The 22,123-nt window shown below is 44.4% G+C and overlaps 1 protein-coding gene and 1 long non-coding RNA gene across 4 annotated transcripts in view; one reads left to right on the top strand and one right to left on the bottom strand.

The window, feature by feature from the left end:
• Positions 1-21,604, top strand: part of LOC133254272 (uncharacterized) — a 40,028-nt gene extending 18,424 nt beyond the window's left edge. For both annotated transcript variants that reach the window (XR_009738626.1, XR_009738627.1), the window contains one exon: positions 209-21,604. This is a non-coding gene — a long non-coding RNA (uncharacterized LOC133254272). The remainder of the gene's footprint in view (positions 1-208) is intronic.
• The window catches only part of PACRG (parkin coregulated), a 530,120-nt gene that overhangs the window by 5,738 nt on the left and 502,259 nt on the right, over positions 1-22,123 (bottom strand). The gene's annotated exons all lie outside the window — the stretch shown is intronic.

Genomic DNA, 22,123 nt, shown 5'->3' with positions numbered 1-22,123 from the left:
CCTTCTCTGGACTTAAGGGTATAGATACTGTTAAATGAACTGTAATGCACAAGCTAGAGGGAGATGAAAACTGTGTTTAAGGCATCAGGAGTAGAAAGCACACAAATGCTTACTTCAGGTTGCTTATTCAACATACCCGAAGTATTACTCATTCTGTTCCAATAGATGAAATAATTAATAAACTCGACCTATTCCTTCTGCTTCCCAGGTGGCTCAGTGGTAAAGAATCTGCCTGCCAAGCAGCAGACGCTGGAGACGCCAGTTCCATCCCTGGGTCAGGAAGATCCCTTGGAGGAGGAAATGGCAGCCCAGTCGGGTATTCTTGCCCAGAGAATCCCATGGATGGAGGAGCCTGGCGGGAAGGCAGTGGTGCGCCGAAGGATAAATTACAGTCACTGGGGTCGCAAAGAGCTGGCCACGACTTAGTGACTAAACCATCACCACCACCTATGGTCTCTGGTCGTGACTAAGAAAAGAAGTGGACACGATCTAGACAGACGCAGCGCTTTCGCTAGTCCTGCAGAAGTGCAGGCAGATGTCCTCCACATGGTGGATGGGCTGAGCGTCCGAGGGTGAGGGCGCTGTGCCCACCCCGCCCGTCATTCTGAAACCATCATGACCTGGGGGCCTCTCAGAGCCGATGCACCAGACGTTCTTCAAGAAAACACCAGCATGGGAAACTCAATTAAAAACCACCAGAGTGAATCCGGAAATGGTAAGCAGCGACTCAACGGAGGTCCAGGCTACTGTTATCCACCTTTTTTCACACTACATACCAACTTTTGGAAGCTCCGGTTTTATGGTGTAACCCGCCATGCCAGTGACAGCAGTGGTCTGTGTCACCTCTTATGTGTACGGGGGCCCTTGAAATAACTGTGAAAGTGAAAAGCGAAAGTGAAAGTCGCTCAGCTGTGTCCGACTCTTGGCCACCATGAAATTCACCATGGACTCTACAGTCCACGGAATTCTCCAGGCTGGAATACTGGAGTGGGTAGCCCTTCCCTTCTCCAGGGGATCTTCCCAACCCAGTGGAAACTAGCAAACATCTCAGACAAATAAACAGATTAACCTGACAAAACAGCATTCACCGCAGCCTTCGGCAGCAGTGGCTGAGAAGCCAGGCAGAGCCCTCGTCTCACGGCGCCGAAGGCCAAATTACAGTCACGGAACAAACGGCTGTGACGTGACACGGCTTCGAGACACGCTCCTCTGGTGTACCGCCTCCTTCTCCGGCCGTTGGATGTGGGGTCCGACGTGTTGACAAGCGTGGCCACTTTGCGTGCCCGGCGTGGGAACTGGAATCGAGGCCAAGTCCAGCCCCGAGCTTTCCTCTGCGTGAGAGCACCCATGACGTCAAGTGACTCGCAGAGGACACACCTGTCTACCGTGTCCCCAGGTGAGATGCTGGTGAGTTCAGTGCGAGACGAGAGCGCCGGTCCTTCGGCATGTGCCCGACAGCGCCGACAGCCTGAAGCCATGCTGAGTGCGATTTTAAAAAGTACTAACAGAAGAAACAAAGGCATTTCTTTCTGGATCAGAAAGCGCATTTTTTGTTTTTTGGGTTTTCTGTTTGTTTGTTTCTCAAATGTTTAACTAAACCATTTGAAAAGCTTTAAAGTCCAATTGAAAGGGGTTTTCCCTGTTAAGTCCTGTAATCAGTGATGGCTTCGGCCACAGCTAAAATTGCACACCTTCTGCCTGGGTCTGCATGACGCCATCTGCCCTGCAGAGAGATTGAGCCCTTGGGGCCTGGGTTCGGGTGTCTGCAGAGTGTGTGTGTGGACTCTATTGCAAATATTATTCTTATAAGATATTTCTTGGTGACGCCGAACCATCACAGATGTTCTGTTGGATGATTCTGAACACATTTCCAGTTCTGGGTTTACTGGATTTAGTAGTTATGAAATGGAGACGACCGCAAACAGTAATTCCTTATTTGCGCTAGTTGGTATTAGGCAGAAATGTTAGTTGTAGTGGAATAAAACTAACATTTTTCAAAAGATAATCTACTAAAAAGATGACTCACCAATAAAAAAGATTTCATTAAGAAGATAGCTCATAATGCTTATGAATTTATGGTTTCTTTGAATCTTTCACCTTTTAGTTTGAATTAAGGAAGGGTGAGAAGAGACACAGATATATTTTGTTTTTTAAGGAGTTTTTGATTTAAAGACCTAGATTAAATTGTCAACATTTGTTTTGCCAGAAATATCCTATTTGGGGTTTGCTTAGACCCAATTTACTTTATAGAAATGGCATTACCTGTTTAAGAATAAAAGTGCTTTCTCCCATAATGTTTGGAAAATTACAGTGGAAATAATCGTAAATTTTAGTCTGCTTCTTTCTGGAGATGAAAGAATGGAAGTGGAAGGCAAGAGGGCAAGACAAGCCAGGGCAAAATTCATTTTTTATACATTGAATAAGAGAAGAAGCCTTTTGGGGAGATGTTTTGAGGTTATCTACTTCTAGAATCCTAAAGAAATGCTTTCACTTTTTTTTTTTAGCTTTGTTATGTCACTTTGAGGAGATTCATCTTTTTCCCCCTTAGTGATAACTTGACTTCATAATCTCTTGGAAAGTGACTGTTTTCAACGTACCCTTAAGTCTGACCATATGATGGATATTTCCAGAGTGTTGGTTCATGGCGGATGTGAATCAAAGTTGCAATGGTTTTGCAACCACAGACTTATAATAACCAGAGCATATGTCATACTAGAGACGCCCAAGGGCTTAAACACTCCAAATCTTCTCAGATCTTGTTGACATTAATGAAATTCACAAGATTTTTTTCCTCTGAAGATAAAAGCTTTGAAGCAAGATCTGGATTCCCAGCTGGATGTCTGTCGAGAGACATCCTTCTGACGCAAGAGCTGGGTAACTAAAGCCAGAGGTTCCTAGCCCATCATAGTTTTGAAAGTTCAAGGAAAGGTTTTCATCTCTGAACGGAGCACTGATCACTGGTGAAACTGAAGGTATCACGGATCTTGACCTAATCATGAATTAAATATTTAAGTGCTCCTTCAGACAACTGCCAACTCCTTTCTGAACAACTGCCGTTTTCCAAAGTAGATTTGTTCTGTAGAAAACGAACAATGACAACATTGGGGGGTATAGTGATATAACGGGGAAAAACATTGAACTTCAAAGGCAAATAACCTGCAATGTAAGTTTTCAAAGCTTAGCAGCTACAACGTCCAATAACTTACTAGACGGTTAACTATGGACAGGTTACTTAATTTCTCTGAATCTCAGTTACCGTCCCTATAGAAAGAAAGAACTGAATTGGGGTGAGCTCTGTTCATCCTAACATTACTTTATATAATACCACAATACAACTTCAGAACAAGCTTTTGGAAGTGAAGGTTATTCAATAGATGCATTGTATTTCAACTGAAAAGATAATCACAGAGCTACTGTATAATTCTTCAAAGTAAGCCACAAAACTTGTAAGTACCAAATCCAGCTTTCACATAAGTTCTAAAAAAAAAAAAAAAATCCCAAGGGACCAATGTTTATATAGTTAGTTGTCATTTAAAAAGAGAACACTGTCAGAAAATCAAATTATTTATTGACACACTACCCAAAATTATTCCATTCTGCTACTTCAGTAAGTCAATATGGATGTTGATGTATTAGAATAGAGACCAAATATATGGGCTGATTTTTTATATATATTCAGGTGACAGTCATTTGGTCAAGACCACGTAAAGGCAAATTGGATTCATCTCTGATCAATGACTATTTTGACTTGAAATTATATTGAGAAAAATAGGCAGGTTCACCAGTTTATCCCTCTTTGGGATAACTACACTCATAGGTTCAGTCGCCATTGGACTAACCTGAATTCCTAGTAGTGAAGTGGCAGTGCGTCCCTTTTCTCGTCGGCCCACGTGATTCAATGAACATTCAGTGAATACCCAACAGAAAGGGAGCAGAGAGTTCTAAGGCCAGCTCTTGTCCCAAGTCTATTTCCTGCGGGCTTATCTCATGGTGGAGTAATAATAACAACAATAATAATACTAGCATAATGTCATTTGAGAGCGAAGAACAGCTAGATGAGTTAGATGCTATTCCTGTCCCAGCACAGAGAAGCAACCTGAGGTGGAGGAGGTGAAATCACTCAGTAAAGTGATACAAACCATACACGATGCTGGGGTGCTGAGAAGGAGAAGGGGTGGGAGGCGTCTGCGGAGAGAGAACGAGAAGGTGATGGGAAGATCCAGAAAGAGAGGTCTAAGTGTCCTCCGCCAGCACAGACAGCCTGCAAGGGACCAAGAACTTGGTCTTTCCAATTCTAGGAGAATTTTAGCCCTGCAGAGAAGGAATGGCATCTGGAGAGCAGGTCTCTGGGATGCTCTACTGACTGCAAGCAATCAATCCCAGGACAGCAAACTGTTCATCTTGGCCTCATTTTTATGCTACAGACTATTACACTATCTTTCCTTCCTTATAAAAGCCCTTGAAATAGTGACATCCTTTACCAAGATATGAGCAGGAAGACAAAATGAAGGCTGACTGATTTCAAAGACTTTTTCCAGGGCCATACGATACAGACAAAAGGAAAAGTGGGCAGCAGAGGATGAGATGGCTAGATAGCATCACTGACTCAATGAACATGACTTTGAGCAAACTCTGGGAGATAGTGGAGGACAGAGGGGCCTGGCATGCTTCAGTCCACGTGGTTGCAAAGAGTTGGACATGACTTAGTGACTGAAGAACAACACAATACAGGAGGACTATGGGAAAATCCTGGGATAAGCATCACATTCCGTCCCTCCCTCTTCCCTCCCTATGACCACTTATGACTTATTTCTAGACCTGTAGGTATTGGTTCTACGGTCTTACAGAAAAAGGAATCATAGGCTTTGATCTGCCTGAGGCAGGAAAACAGCCTAAGACCACTGTCCAGACTGCCTTTGCTACCTGTAGATGGACACCTGGAGTCAGACCAGAGGGGTTGGGGAAACCTGTAGCTATAGAAGAGTAGGAAGAGGGTGAGACGGTATAAAGGAGAAACTTTTTATGACTGTCTGTCTGGATGGTCTTCTGATACCCTTTTAAAAAGTCAGATTCAAGCCATGGATATTGGGGACGTTTATGAATCAAATTTCAAGGTTTCTGTGATCCAAGAAGACGAGGGAAGTCTCTCGTGTTCCTTTAGGAAACTGTACCTTGGGATTCTTGAGTAGTAGCACTTGATCGGATTGAACGCCTGTGTGGAGGCATTCCGGGGGTTTCCCCCACCCCCAGCCCCTGAGCCCTACCCCCAGGTCAGTGTTGACTTCACTGGAAGCATGAGCCTGCGTGGCGGCTCAGATGGGGGCTTAGATTCTCTGTGTCTGTATTCAGCTTGCGGTGGGCAGTGGTCTCCATAATAAACCCAGTTGCAGAGCTTCTCTGGCCCACCCTGGGTAGCAGCTAATAGTCTACTTGGCCTTTCAAACTCTCCTCTTCCTGATTTGCCCTGCAGATTAATTTCCAGTCACTTTCTCTCCTGATTAATAGCCAACACCTCCACATTGTATGAGAGACCAAATTCAAATGCCTGATAGAGCTCTCTGTCTCCACCCTCCCTTATGAAGTCAATCTCATATTTCTCTCCTTCCCAAGACCGTCTGTTTCACCCAGATGTGGATTTCTTCCTGGCCCCAGTGGGCATAATTTTCACTCATGTCTTTAAAAACTCCCCATAGGAATATTGTCCCCTCTCCCTTCTGGGAAAGTCCAACCTCATTTCTTTTCAAGGCTAGTTTGGGATTTACTTACTCTGTGGAGTTGACTCCACAATCTTCTTTCTTTTGAATTCCTAGAGCTGTGGTCAGTAATCCCTCCATGGCCCTAATGAACATATCAAATCTAAATCCCTTAGGAAGTCATTTATGAAACTTAGTCTTCCTGTGTTTTACCACCTCTTGAAGGACAGGATCACACTACTTACAAACTTTGTTTGTTGGCGTCAAATACAAATTGAATATTTGTAAAAGGGATGAATGAATGAATGAAGAAATTATTACTTTTTGTGTTTACCAATCGAGATATAAGCAAATTTGGTTCTAAGTAAATTGTATGTTAAATATAACGCCCACAATTTGCCCAATACCTGTTCTTTATTTACTATTTACAAACTTGTGAGTTTTTATCCTGGAGATAGTATTTATGTGGATTCAGGAAGATTGGGTATAAGTACATATAGGGTCTATACAGTTAGATAGCCTTATCTCTTCTCCAAAATCCTCCTTGATTTAAAGTGGAGTTTACTTGGGTTGGGCTTCCCTGGTGGATCAGATGGAATCTGCCTGTAATGCAGGAGACCCAGAAGATCCCCTGGAGAAGGGAATGGCTACCCACTCCAGTATTCTTGCCTGGAGAATTCCCTGGACAGAGGATCCTGGTGGGCTACAATCCATGGGGTCACAAAGAGTTGGACACGACTGAGAGACACATTTCACTTACTTGGGTCACCCTTTATTTTGAGAAGAGAAAGCTTTCTTCCTTCAGAATGAAAAAAAAAATCATATTATCTTATTTTATTGATATCTAAATTTTGCTTAATATAGTTTCTTTCCTAGCTATTAATACCTGATAATTCTCAGTCAGAAAAATAAATGATTTCAATTGGAAATACTGATTCCTGCTTTCAGGAGTGATGCAACATATTGGAAATAATTTCACTGCTTTTAGAATGATCCTGAAAACTTGGAAATGGACCAGAATGACGGCTATTATCATGGTTTTTCACTTCCAAGAAATATTAGTGATACAACCCATCTTTAGTTTTCAATTTTTTTTTGTATTCGAGGTACAAAAATGAGAAAAGAAGTCCAGATTTCTAACCAGTTTTATCAGCAGATGCAATAAACTTGGGGGGAGATGTACTTCTCAAATTATCTCTGTTAGAGCTTTCATCTTTATCATGAACTCAGAATTCGGAAGCCCGTGCGTGTCCATGCTGGTAATCGCCACCACAACAAAGTTTGCTTAAGTCGTTTTAGACGAATAGCTGCACAGAGCCACCGAATAAAAGACCTTCGTGGCCTTGATGTACTCTTTGTTCTGCTGCAGAAACTAATTAAATAGATAAACTCACTAATGGTGCTCACGGTGAAAAAAACACATCACGTCGTTTCTGCAGATCAGATGGTTCCTCGATTATCTACGATTTATCTCAGCTTGCCTAACCTAGCTACTCTTTGAAAATTCGAAGATGAATTATTGGGTGCAAAATCTAATAGATTTCCAAGCCATTAACTGGAAATCTTACTGAGTGGGAGTCTTTCTCATCAAATGAGCTCAATTAATGCAAAAATAATATATTTAATGAATAAATCAAAGCGATCTGCTGGGCTGAACTGAGTTAATGACTGTATATGTGATAAGAGTTAAAGCCTCCAAGCCTTTTACAACTCGGTTTGGAGTCCCCTCTAAGTATCTTTCAAAGCTCTGACTAGCAACTTTTATCAGCGTCTACACTAGTTAGTTAGATGTGGCAGGAGACATCAACTCTGCCCAGGAGCGTTCATGCAGAGCATAACCTGCAAACGCTGAGCTCACCTGACTCCATTTTTACAAACGTTCGGGGCTTTGCTAAAGTTCAAGCTGAGTTTTGGCTACGTGCGAAGGAAAAAAAAAGAGGTGTCTAAGTCATGGGGACAAAATGTGGCCATTTAATTTGCCGTGGCAGCAAGATCGGGCTTGTACAAGAATTGAAACTAAAGCTTGTTGGAAACACTGATAGGTAAAATATGCTGACTTTTGATACTTTGGAATAAAGACTGTTTATTTGCCTGTGTTACATTTCTCTCTCTCTAAAATTCCTCAGTTTAGTGCACATGATTACTTTCCTCTGAATCAGGATTGTAAGAGTAGGTGAGTCCAAATAAAACCAACTGGAAATAAACAGGAGCATCCCCATGAGGTTGAGGCTGGGTGCACAAGAACATGCCCTCAGCCTGTTAATGAATCTCTGGCTGATTCAGGTGTAACAATGCCTACCTGGGAGGAGAGATTTGAGGATAAAACAGGAGAACATATGTTATATCTTTATGAAAATAACAAGCTGTTGATAAACTTGGACAGTTCGTATCACTGTAATTTCTGTGATGTCAGTACCTGGCTTTCCAGGTCACAATGGATTGCTTATGATTTATCTCTTCTATGGGTAGGATGGGCTTCCCTTGTGGCTCAGCTGGTAAAAAATCCACCTGCAATGCAGGAGACCCCGGTTCAATTCCTGGGTCAAGAAGATCCCCTGAAGAAGGGATAGGCTACCCACTCCAGTATTCTTGGGCTTCCCTGGTGGCTCAGATGGTAAAGAATCTGCCCGTAGTGCAGAGGACCTGGGTTTGATCCTTGAGTCAGGAAGATCCCCTGGAGAAGGAAATGGCAACCTACTCCAGTATTCTTGCCTGGAGAATCCCATGGACAGAGGAGCCTGGTGGGCTACAGTCCACAGGGTTGCAAAGAGCTGGACATGACTGAGTGACTTTCACTTCACTTTGCTTCGCTTCACTTCATTTCTGGGCAGGACAGGAAGACTAGCCTACAGAACACCAGGAAGTAAGCATTTGGCTTCTATAAGAAGGGCTCACTCCAGACAAGGAGCAGAGGGGAGCCGCTTTGTCTCCAAGCCCTGCAGGAGTGTGAGTTTACTGTCAGCTGTCTGCACTCACTGAGCACGTGGATCTGCCCTGCTGGGCATGCCCGTTACTCAGGCACAGTTTGTTCTGGTCCAGATGGGTTCCTTGGACCTGTCTGCATCATGACCAAGGTTTTCGGTTGCAGGACTTCATAAGCAAACAATTTACAGCGTAAACTTACACTCACTTGTGACCCTCAATCCCCTTCCTCCCTAGGTAGAGCCTGATCAGGGGTGCCCACATGAAGGGCGGAAAGATGGACTCCTGTCCTCCTGCAGATATTAACACCCCAATAAACTAAGGACTTGCTCCTTAGAAGAAAAGCTATGACAAACCTAGACAGTGTATTAAAAACCAGGGACATCACTTTGTTGACAAAGGTCCACATAGTCAAAGCTATGGTTTTTCCAGTAGTCACGTACAGATATATGGAGTTGGACCACAAAGAAGGCAGAGTGTTGAAGAATTGATACTTTCAAAATGTGGTGCTGAAGTAGACTCCTGAGAGTCCCTTGGACAGCAAGGAGATCAAACCAGTCAACCCTAAAGGAAATCAGTCCTAAATATTCATTGGAAGGACTGATGCTGAAGCTGAAACTCCAATACTTTGGCCACCTGATGTGAAGAACCGACTCATTGGGGAAGACCCTGATGCTGGGAAAGACTAAAGGTGGGAGGAGAAGGGGACAACAGAGGATGAGATGACTGGATGGCATCACTGACTCAATGGACATGAGTTTGAGCAAGCTCCGGGATTTGGTGACGGACAGGGAGGCCTGGCGTGCTGCAATTTATGGGGTCACAAAGAGCTGGACACGCTGAGGGACTGAACAACAGCAAAACCAGTGGTGGAACAGGAGAGTTCAAAAGAATGAGAGGTTTCAGCAAGGAAGGAAATAAAGAGATGTGACAGAAGAGGGACTGAGAGGGACCACCCCAGGCGGGTGATCAGGAAGGTCTCACTGAGAAAATTAAGTTTAAGCTGAATTTAATCCCCTGAATGCTGAGAAGAACCTAGCTTTGCAACAAGCAGCCTGGGAGGGACAGGCAGTGCAGAACAGAAAGTGCAACAAGGGCCTGGAGGTTCAGACAAACTGACTGGAGAGCACGGCATCGTCTGGTTGTCTCGGGTGCTCTTTCCAACACTGATGATTTGACAATTTGATAATTGTCATTAACAACTGCTCAACAGCTCAGGGTTGAAGGAGTGTGAAGGAAGCAGCCCCCCGGCTCTAGCTGAGGCCATTGTCTCCTTCCAGACTGTCAAAATTTTAGATAAGGATGCATTCAGTCTTTACCTTTAGTCCTATTATTTCCTTGAAACAATATTCAGAAGTGTGGTTACTACTTCAGAGAATATGAGCCTTTTGCAGTTATTGGTATATATCAGTATATGTGTATCTCTCCATATTGATTTTCAGAACCTCTGACGTTGACCTTTCATGAGGGCTCAGTCGTGTCCAACTCTTTGCAACCCTATGGACTGTAGCCCACCAGGCTCCTCTGTCCATGGGTTTCTCCAGGCAAGAGTACTGGAATGGGTGGCCATGCCCTCCTGCAGGGGATCTTCCCAACCCGACCCAGGGATCAAAACCACATTTCTTGCGTCTCCCACATTAGCAGGTGGATTTTTACCATGGAGCCACCGTTAAGTCAAAGGTTATGCCAATTTGTAACGTTGCCAGCCACACAGGAGCTTACCTATTTATCACAGCACTGATGCTGTAACTAAAACTTAGTTTGCTAATTCAGCAGCTGCAAAATGTTACTTTAAAGTTACTTCCATTAGTATTTTTGTAATTACTAAGGAATATATGGATGTGAGAGTTGGACTGTGAAGAAAGCTGAGCACCAAAGAATTGATGCTTTTGAACTGTGGTGTTGGAGAAGACTCTTGACAGTCCCTTGGACTTCAGGGCGATCCAAACAGTCCATCCTAAAGGAGATCAGTCCTGGGTGTTCATTGGAAGGACTGATGCTAAAGCTGAAATGCCAATACTTTGGCCACCTGACGCGAAGAGCTGACTCATTGGAAAAGACTCTGATGCTGGGAGGGATTGGGGGCAGGAGGAGAAGGGGACGACAGAGGATGAGATGGCTGGATGGCATCACTGACTCGATGGACGTGAGTCTGGGTGAACTCCGGGAATTGGTGATGGACAGGGAGGCCTGGTGTGCTGCGATTCATGGGATCGCAAAGAGTCGGACACGACTGAGCTATTAAGCAACAGCAACAATTGAATCGATTATCACCTTCAGAAGGAGGGCCATTTATAATGGTTAGATTTCTAAAAAAGCTTTGCACTCCTTGCTTGTGAGCACCCATCCACCAGGCCGCCACCCACCCAGCCCTGGCTTCCTGGGTCATCCTGTGGAGGGCCAGGCTCCGTTCCCCACCAGAGGGTAGGCATAGGCACAACCACGTGTGTGGTTTGGTCAGCTCTCATATGCAACGCGCCTTAAATCACGACTTTGGGAGTCACCTTCAAATTGGATTATTTACAAACGAGGCCACATGGAAAACTGTCGCTATTTTGGTTTGCGTGTGGAAAGTGTTAATTTGTGACACGTTGAACGTGTGACTTACTACAACCGATTTAGCCTTGTGCTGGCATTTCTCCGCTTTTCGCTGCATGGGGCACCCCAAAGGATGGAAGTGGCGCCAGGAAGCCCAGGCTGGAGGCTGGGCAGGGGTTGTGAGGTAAACTCTGAGGAAGCAGGCGGAGGTGAGCCGGGGCATTTGTTCTTACTGAAGGTTAAGAGGCTAGTAGCAGTGGAAACTGAAGTCTGCTATTTATCTTCAGGCTAGGGACAGTGCAGACAGCTGCAACACGAGCCTCCTCACAAAACCATGCCAATAACCTTAACGGTGACCTCTGGCTGGAGACGCATTTCAGTGGGCGTACTGCTATCTCTTTTAGGCACAAATAAGCACAGTTGTGTTCATTTTGTGTTGAGGTCAGATGATTAACTTGCGGGCCCTTTTTAGTGAATAACAAGGGGGAAAATGTCTACATCTCACTCCAACTCAACAATGAAACGAAGCTTTCTGGAGGGAAGAAAGTCGCATATTACATGGACAGCAGATTTTAAGGCAAAAGTAAATGTTACAAAAGGACTTTGAGCCTGATTAGCATGGAGCCAGTGCGAGGTCAGATGGATAACGGACATTCCATTCAATTAATCAGGGTAAATGTAATTATTTGGTGGATTTTTTAGTACATCTGACCTTTAGTTGTGAACTATCTGGGTATTTCTTTTACTTTTTCTGTGCTTACAGCCTGTTATAAGATGTAATGCTGTAGATTAAGAAAAAGAAAGCTGTTGATGGAGATCAGTGAGAAGCATTTATTGACCAGCAGGTCTACTCATTACCCTCTCCCAAAGACCAAGGTAAAATGAGACACGTGAAATATATCTCAGGGCTGCTCGTGTCTGCACCCTCTGCAGTCCCTGCTCAGGGTGGAGTTTGTCCAGAAACCAGGGATGGATTCTATAGAAAACTACATAACTAGGAGCCCAAACATTACTGATCTAACAAGTAAAATGAAAGCTCAAAATCCCAAATTCCATTAAGCCCTGTTAAAATTGTTTTTTGCTTGAAGGAACTAAATTGACTCACTTTTTATTTATTTTACTATTTCCCTTAAAAAAAACCTGGCAGCTCTAATATGGCAAATCAGAATTTGGGGAAAGGAATAGAATTTGGGCTGGGGCGGTCTCTATTTGTATCTCAAATTTTAATTCTTACTATATAAAAAGAACTGCCATGTAATTCTTAGTGTGGGCACTAGATGTGTAAGCATCCCTTATATGCTTCACTTATTTTAACTCTCAACAACCGTGTGAGGTTGGCACTGTTATGACCCACAGCTTAACAGATGTGGTACAGAAAGGTGTAGACCTGACTTTCAAGTATAAAATTTAACCATGATATGCAAAATAACCAAATGTCTTTATGGATATTTTGACCCAGAAATTCAGTTCTGATACATGTGATAGCAAGGTGAAATAAAAAATGTCACGTTAAATAACTGCTTTAACAATGGATATATTATTCAATTATGTGAAAACTGGTTTCCCTCTGTATAGCTTTATAGCTTTGGAATTTTCTGTGTAATTAATAGTGTAAGGGAGAAGGAAATGGCAACCCACTCCAGTACTCTTTCCTGGAGAATCCCAGGGACGGGGGAGTCTGGTGGGCTGCCGTCATGGGGTCCCACAGAGTTGGACACGACCGAAGCGACTTAGCAGCAGCAGCAGCAATAGTAAAAGTTAATGATAATTTTGAGCCACCATAGTTGGCCAAAATTAAATACAAGGATAGATATGGTTGTTGGAACATTTGTTGTATAATAGAAAGATTATGTCAGGTCCTTAAAAATATTTCTTTCCAAGTTTTCTCCAGTGTTTCCTTTTCCTTAAGTCGCCATTTTACATTTGGAGAAAACTGAGATCAGTATTGACAACCTGATTTTTATTGACTAATTTTAAGCGTGAATTTTGTTTTTAGTAATTTTCCTTGACTCTCCATGAAAATAATGTTGAAAGTTACAATTCTCACTAAGTTTAAGATTTTTATCCCTCTTTAAAATGCGTTTTAAACTGTTTTATAAAAATATTTCTGTAGGGGAGACAAAACAATATTATGATGACATAATTTGTTTTACTCCCAGGAAATTTCATACAAACATACATAAAGCAATATTATAGCAGATTAACTTTCTTATATGAGATTAAATTCTCATTAATATATTTTTAATGTTTTATGAAAAATATTTTAATACAAAGAAGTACAATTTCCTCATCTATTTTACTACAATTGTGTTTTTTGTTTTAGATCATTTTCATTAAAATATCTTGTTTCCTAACCAAAATAAAGTTCACTTTTTTTTTTTCTTAAAGAAACAATTGGGTCATATTTTGTAATTGCCACTGGAAGTTATCACGCTAGATAGTATCTTGGCAAAAATAGGATCTAGGTTGGAATTGGAAAATAGGAAAGTACAAGAAGATATTGTTACTAGACTTTATGAGGATATATCAAAATGTGGTTAGTACTGTTGTATTCTTTTAATGGTTATCTCTTGTATTCTTCACTGATGTTGAAAAAACTTGATTTTTTAGACCCTTACTTAACTTTCAAAAATGCTTACAACTTCCATTAAAAGTCTCACAACACTGTAAGCCTGTATTCTTTATATGTTGAGAGCAAGCGTACATTAGCGAGTCACATGTATTTGTGTTAGTTTCTCGAACAGTCATGCGGACAGGCATTATGTGTGTTTGCTTGTCATATTGCCTTCTTAATTCCCATTCTGTGGAAGATAAACATTTTAGTAACAAATACTTTTTATTTCAAATGACCATGTATATGCAGTATAAATGAAATTTCCAAAAACTCTATTTCTATAATTCCTAATGTAACAGTCAACAGTATACAGCAATCTGGCTGAGAAGGGCATATTGCCTCCGATCACCTGGAAATGAGCATAAAAGCCTTAATTTCATTGTTGTCCTTAACCGTTGCCCTTTGGAAAGGCTGTTTGATGACCAGGAGCTGGAAGGGCTGAGTCTGGGCCTCTAGATGTTCCAAACCACAGAGGCAACGGTGGTGCCCACACCGCAGCTTGCCCTGGGAGGGGCTTACCGGGTGCCCCCGAACACTTATACACACGATGGTAGTGTAACGGCCGTCCCCCGCCGGAAGGATCTAAGACACTTCCGTTTTATTGTTGAAGCCAAAATCAATAGTTCATTATTGATTCTTGTTCATGACCTAAGTGTCATTAAACTCCCCAAAGAAGAACATGCTGCGTAGGATTTCCTAGAAACGACTCTTGCTGTTAAACCTTTCATATTAAGCATAAAGGGAAGCCTTGCAAAATCTTTTCGAGTAGCCTGAATAATTCATCGGCGCACTGAGAAGACGTCTAAATATTAGCACTATGTTTGATTTTCCTTTCCAGATCAATCTATATCTGTTTCTATCTTTGAAAAAAAAAAAAAAATCCTTGCAGGGGTGTGATTGCTCACTCATTTCAATGAGCCCTGGTCACAAGGTAATGTTCATCTTCTGTAAAAGCTCAAAGGGAATGGAACAAACCGTTTTAAGAAACAGAACTTTGAATTAATCTGATGTAGATTCTTCAGTATGATTAAAGAACATGAAGGGAGCCAATTAGGGAGTAGAGGCGTCATTTGAGTCACACACTATTTAAATCAAAACTGATGGCTTCCTCTAACATGTTCCCCTTCATTCTGAATATATTTATGCTTTATTTTGGTGAAAATTGTGTTCTATGAAAAACGTTAGACATTGGGTTTCGGTACCCAAAGAATCTGGGCTTGCCACTTGGGAAAGCTCACGAGGAAGACTCAGCCCTGTCTCACACGCCACGTCCCTTCGCTTGTCAAGACTGGTCACCCTCTCCATCTCTGCTGCCATGGCACTTGGCCCTTGGGAATCTGTCTCCAGTTTGCCTAACTACTGCAGGAACTTCTCCATGGGTCTCTGCTGCCTTCCACCTTTCCAGACCCTCAGATTCATCCTTTACCACCACCTAAGTCAACCGTCATGAACTCAGCTTGCACCATTATTTCTCCGCTGGTGAAAACTTTACCATTAGCTGTGGAACAAATTCCAGCCTCCTTGGCCTGGCATTAGCCCTACTCAGTGGGCTTGAGGCCAATCCTTAGCTTCCCATCCTCTCGCACAGGAATGCAGGGCTGCAGTCGAATGACAGCTGTCATCCCCAAGCAGGGGTGGCGGACTACCCACCTCCTCAGCTTTCCTCGTGTCTTTCCGTCCAGTGGTCATTTCCTCCCATGCCTCCCACCCCTGCTTCTCAAGATCTATAAGGCTCATCCTCTCTATGAAGGCTCTCCTGATCACTCCTTTAGCCATTCATAAGGGGGTTATGCTTCCCTTACCACCCTGATCACCAGGAAACCCATTTTATGGGCATCGACAGGAATTAAGTTCCTGGAAGATAGGAACCATCTTTGCATCCTCTAGAGTGTCTAGCTTAATATGTGCATGCTAAATCACTGCAGTTGTGTCCAACTCTTTGTAACCCACCAGACTCCTCTGTCCATGGGGATTCTCCAGGCAAGAATATTAGAGTGGGTTGCCATGCCCTCCTCCAGGGGATCTTGCTGACCCAGGGATCGAACCTGAGTCTCTTACATAGCTTAATACAGTAGGTGTTAAAGAAACTGTTGGTTAGGAAAACAAATATAAAGGAGTAGCTTTGCTGCAGGAGGGAAGGGTGTCTGGCCCACTGTGGCCCCTCTATCGCTGGGTCAGTGGGATGTGGGGGCAGGGCCGGGTCGAGGCTGGCAAGCAGAGGGGTCCTCTGGAGGTTCGGCAAGACTCGGGGAGAAGCCACTGGAACTGAGGCTAGGAAAGGAGAGCATTTGAGTGAAAAGGGAAGTCAGTGCCTCCCAGGAGGGAAGTATTCACGTTTGGCAGAGAAACCATTTGCTTGAGAATCCTCGAGTAGCCAAGGAGAGGACCAGAGAGGTAGATGAGAGGCACAGAGGAGGCCCAAGGTCTACAACCCCACCGTCAGAGTCCCGTCCTCTCCCTGACCTTCAATTCATGTGAAGCTCACGCAGCTCTGACTTCATTTAATGCAGTGAGATTTATAGATGAGTATCGTGTGGAAGGCCCCTGCCGAGTGCTCTCCCCTTGAGGCCCGGCATCGTAGTAACAATGCTAGGGGCTGTTGCAGGTCTGGCTCAGTCTCCTGTGGGGTCGCTGTTCCTTTCCCTTGAGTCCCTTGGATAGCAAAGGGCTCAAACCAGTCCATCCTAAAGGGAATCAACCCTGAATATTTACTGCTAGGACTGATGCTGAAGCTGAAGTTCCAATATTTTGGCCACCTGATGTGAAGAACCAAATTGTTGGAAAAGACTCTTGTGCTGGGAAAACTGAGGGCAGGAGGAAAAGGGGGTGACAGGATGAGATGATTGGATGCCATCACCGACTCAACGGACATGAGTTTGAGCAAACTCTGGGAGATGCTGAAGGGCGGGGGAGCCTGGCGTGTTGCAGTCCCTGAGGGTGGCAGAGTCAGACAGGACTTAGTGGTTAAACATGTGTTGAGTTGAGCCTTTTCTATTGCCAGGTGTTGAACTGTGCTTAAATATACTATTTTGTTTAAACTTTGTAACAAAACTCTGAGGCTGTTGCTATTATTAGCATCCTTACTTAGACTTGGCTTCCCTGGTGGTAAGCTGTCTGCAATGTAGGAGACTGAAGTTCGATCCCTGGGTGGGGAAGATCGCCTGGAGAAGGAAATGGCCACCCACTCCAGTATTCTTGCCTGGAGAATTCCTTGGACAGAGGAGCCTGGTGGGCGACAGTCCATGGGGTTGCAAAGAGTCGGACAAGACTTAGCAACTAACACTTTTCACAACTATGTATTAGAGAAGTGGATTTGCCCAAGTTCGCACAACGGGTAAAAGAGGCAGCCGGGTCTGGCTGGGGGCTGGCTCTGCGGAAGGTGGTTGGTGTTGGGGGCTCTCAGCCCCTCCTCCCAGCCTCAAACTCTAGCCAGCTTCCTCCCACTGTTCAGCCTGGGGTCAATTCACTACATTTTCACAGGCCAAAGGAAGGGGCAGCAACGAGCTTTAAGACTTGGGTGCCTTGGAAAATTTTCTCCTAAAAGTAGGTTTGAATATAATGTAACTTGTTTAAAACAGTCATTCCTTGATTGCTGTGTGTGTGAATTAAGTGCCTCTGGAGCTGGTGCAGAGTGTGGATGAGCGATGACTTGTGGAGGCAGGTCGCCGTCTCAAGAAGCTGGAGGCAGTGTGGGGTTGAGGACAGATGGTCCACGTGCCGGGAACTAGACGAACAAGTCGCTTAGCTCTATGGGTCTTCACTTCCTCATGGGGAAAAGGGGATCCTAGTGGTTCCTTCCCAGGACTAGTACCGGGGGAGAAATGTCAGCGCGTGTCCAGGGTGAGTGTTGCCCTAACTGACATGCTGTTATTGTTATTGGCATTCAGACTGGAGTCATCAGGGAGTTATTTAATTGGAAAACATTGGGGAAATAGATTGATTATAAGCCTTTCTTAACTTTTATTTAACCCTCTTTCAGATATAATCTTAAGTATTCAAAGAGCTAAAATAATTTCTAAACAGAAAGACTGATGAAATCAATGGAAAAATTAAGAGCTATTTATGAAAGACTGATGCAAGACTAAAAATACAGCGGCATGATCTGTAATGTCCTTCAACAGTGTTTTGGAAACGCTTAGGAAAGACAGCCACATAAAGAAAGACATCTTTTAACTGGTTTGGTCCTAACGCCTCTAAAAGCCAAATGAGGAAAGTCAGTAAATGAGAACAAACAAACAAAATCAAAGTCCTGGCAAGCACTGGGGACAAGGGGAGGCCCTGACCCGGGGGCCAGCTGGTGGCAGGGCTGGGCAGCGGCTCGGATGGGGCAGACCCCGAGAATGCCAGAGGTGTCAGCCTGAGCCTGGCTTCCCACCACCTTCCAGCCTCCCGTCCTATGCTGGACTCTCACATCGCAACGGTGCCCGGCTGACCTTGACACCTGTCCTCCCCCATGCAGGAGAGGACACTTGGTCCCCACTTCACTAGTCATGGTCTTCCGGTCGTCCCTATGGCAATTCACAGTTAATTTTTGCTCTAATGAAGGGAAACCACTGAATAAGTCACCCCCAAAAGAACACAGAGTCCTCGATTCACTTGCATTTCTCTGTAGAATGCATCTGATGGTTTTTGCTTCATATATAACCCACCAAATTGTAGTTATTTCAGATATTATGCAAGGCTAATTTATGTTCTCTGTGTATTCTGGGAACGTAACTGGGAGAAGTCATCCACAAATGTGTGGTGTAATGCATGAGTAGCTATTCTGTGATACAAAGTTCTCTGCATTATTTTTCTTAGATATTCAAGAACTCATTTTATGCTCACATTCCAGGTAAAGAGCTGCATAGAATGATTCAGCGTCATAAGTCTGGTAGTGTGGAATTTACGGTTTTATTAGTTCCACCCGAAGGTATGATGATAACAGCCAAATTCTTCCACACTCCTTTTAAATCTCAAATGTCAGATACTGTTAATAATAGCCACTAGTTATGGAGTGCTTGTTCTGTGGCATGTACTTTAGAGGCATTGAATGTAATTTTCTCAACAGTCCTGCACAATAGAGCTTATTATCCTTATTTAACAGATGAAGAAACAGAGGCTGAAAACCTGTGAGGGCCAGGCCCAGGTCAGGGAGCCGACAGGGGTCAGAACCCCGCTGGGCTCGGGTCTGTGGGCTCTGTGGGTCCAGCACTCTGCTCTCAGCTGATCACCACACACACAGCCTGAGAAGGAAGGGCCTCCCTTTACGAGAAAGGGTGTGAGCTCTGTGACGGAAAGCTCAGCGTCTCTCTCAAGGTGAGTGGGTGACGGCTCACTTCAAACACTCTGAGTACCTCCAGTTTCAAGTACACGGGAGGAAACTGCAATTAAGGGAAAAAAAAAAAAAGAATCTCAGTGAAGTTCTATGACTGCCCATTATCACAAGCTGAATATCTTTCCCCAAAAAACGAGCTGTAAAAAGATGATAGTGGGTAAATGTTATTTGAGCAAAATCTAAATTCTGTGGAGATAAGAGAAAAGAAAGAACCTGGAGACCCAGTCTCCCAAAACTATTTCTTTAAATTTTAAGAAGGTGAAAAAGTGGAAGTGTTAGTCACTCAGTCGTGTCTGACTCTTTGTGACCCCATGGACTGTAGCCCACCAGTCTCCTCTGTCCATGGGATTCTCCAGGTAAGAATACTGGAGTGGGTAGCCATTCCCTTCCCCAGGGGATCTTCCCAAACCAGGAATCGAACTCACGTCTTCTGCATTGGCAGGTTGGGTTCTTTACTGTCTGAGTCAAATTATAAGAAAATAAGAAAGCAAAAGAAATGGGAGTTCTACTCAAGTGTGTTCTGAAAATCTTCAGTCACCTCCAAACCTAGCTGGCCATACGAGGATTCCATCCCACCTGCCCCACCAAGGGCAGAACAGGAAACCCCATACATCCGGGAAGAGAAAGCCTTGCGCCCCCGGCGCCAACACTTTCAAGGGTCCAAAAGGCATCCATGCAGACTGTTAGGGCTTCGATGTTCATTCTGGGAGATTACATGAAAGTCAGAATTTAAAAGAGAAATATAAGAAACGTGGAACTCTGAAGGGGCCTCCAGAGCTGGTTGAGATGAACTACAAACCCTCAAGGGCTTTGTCAGAAGGTGGGGCGAGGTGTCAGCCTGGCATGGCCTCCCAAGAGAGAGAGGTCTCTGGGGCCAGCAAAGGGCCCAGAATATGCTAGTTATTAAAAAGATGGTCTTGAACAACTTTGCATTTTCTATGGCAGAGATGATTATTGTATTCTGATTCTGAAATTCAAATTCTTGACTGAGTTAAAGATTTAATACTTTAAAGGGGTTCGTATTAGTAAGCACGGTCTTTCACAATGTTTTTGTAAAACTAACTTATGAATTCCAAATTTCGTCTTTGTTTCTGCCTCTCTGATATTATACAGAACATCATTTTATTAGTATGTTATCATGTGTAACAAACACAAATGTCCTGCTTTATGTATCAATAATAAAACACGCATTATTTTTCCTAAAGACAGCAATACATGCTGATATTAGACGACAATAAATATTTATGGACAGTTCACACCGGTCTTATCATCCATCCCAATTGTAACAGATGTGAGTTTATCATTCGGTCTGGAAGGTTTTACAAACCACTGACTAATGAGCTCCTATCCACTCCAAAAAGACATAGACTATAAAACAGTGTGAATTGTCAGTAAACAGTTATTCTGATGAAATACTGTATTTACCTCTTCGCTTCCATAGAGACAGGTCGTGTTCCAAGCTATGCATAATTCTACAGATGTAAAAATAATTTTTAAAAGTGATTTACATGAAAGAACTATGTCATAGAGCACTTTCCTTCCTATCCGGGCATGAAACCAATGCAAGCAGCTGCGTGTGTCGAGCAGTGACAGAGTGCTGAGTCATCGCTCCCGCCCTGCAGCCTGGGTGGAGACGCGAGGCTCATTTTATAGTTGGCACTGAAATTAAACCGGCACAGGCTCGGGGCTCCCGCTGCGGGCACCGCTGTGTGCTGGAGGCTGGCGTCCACCCGCAGCACGTTGACAGCAGCGCTCCGTGCGCGCTTCGTAAAGACGCCTTGGCCCCAGCGGCCGGGCAGCTGATCAGAGCGCCTGCCATGACAGCTCTGCGCCTTCCTCTGACAGGCTCTCCGCCTGTGCTGGACTCGATGCCGTTCCTCCTTCCTCATCAAACTCGGGGCTTTCTTCCTCTGTTTTTTTTTTTTCCCCTGCTGTAGCTCCCTGGCTGGGTGGCCCCCTGACGGCTTCATGGACAGACACCTTGTCCGTGGCAAGCTTTGCCTTCTCCTAGGCTGGCATGCGGGAAGATTATGTGAAAGATGCATTCTCCCATCTTGGGTGTTAGGGTGGTGCTAGGAAGAAGGCAATGGCACCCCACTCCAGTACTCTTGCCTGGGGAGTCCCATGGACGGCTGCAGTCCACGGGGCCACTGAGGGTCGGACACGACTGAGCGACTTCACTTTCACTTTTCACTTTCATGCATTGGAGAAGGAAATGGCAACCCACTCCAGTGTTCTTGCCTGGAGAGTCCCAGGGACGGGGGAGCCTGGTGGGCCGCCGTCTCTGGGGTTGCACAGTCGGACACGACTGAAGCGACTTAGCAGCAGCAGCAGCAGGAACACTAAGGACACGGTGGTTGCTGGAAGACCCTGTCCCTGATGTCCTGGGGCTTCCCTCCAGTCGGGAAGAGGAGCGCTAAATGAACAATGACTTCTGCTGTGCAGTGAGACACGCACACCTGACCTGGAGTGGACAGTCAGGGCGGCTCCCTGAGTTGGGGCGCTGTGGGGGAAGCCTGGTGGAGGAACAGAGTGAGGGGTAAAAGCCCTGACCTGGAGTGGAGAGTCAGGGCGGCTCCCTGAGTTGGGGTGCTGTGGGGGAAGCCTGGTGGAGGAACAGAGTAGGGGGTAAAAGCCCTGAAGTAGAAGAGAAGCGACTGTTGAGAAGCTGAGAAAGCCCCACAGACCTGGGGGAGGGCAGAGGGGTTTTCGGGGAGGCTGGAGAAGTAAGAAGGAGCCAGGTGATGTCGGACTCAGGTGCCATCAGGTCTTATGGCCACAAAGAGCGTGGTCATCTTGTTCTGAGGGTAAACAGGAGGCCAAGGAAGGTTGTAAATGGACAAGTGACTAACTTTATATGTTGGCTGCTGTTCGCACAATATTTAATGGGGGATATGCTAGATGGCTATTGCACTTTCCAGCACAGTGTGATGACAGTAGTTTATATAGAGTAATAGAGAAATGAAAACATACTTTTAAAAATTACCAAAGAACAGAACTTGGTGGTAAACCTGATAGAGAAAGAGAGAGAGGCATGCT

The sequence above is a fragment of the Bos javanicus genome, chromosome 9, assembly GCF_032452875.1.
Source record: "Bos javanicus breed banteng chromosome 9, ARS-OSU_banteng_1.0, whole genome shotgun sequence".
Taxonomy (NCBI): domain Eukaryota; kingdom Metazoa; phylum Chordata; class Mammalia; order Artiodactyla; family Bovidae; genus Bos; species Bos javanicus.
This window is presented reverse-complemented; position numbering and strand designations above follow the sequence as displayed.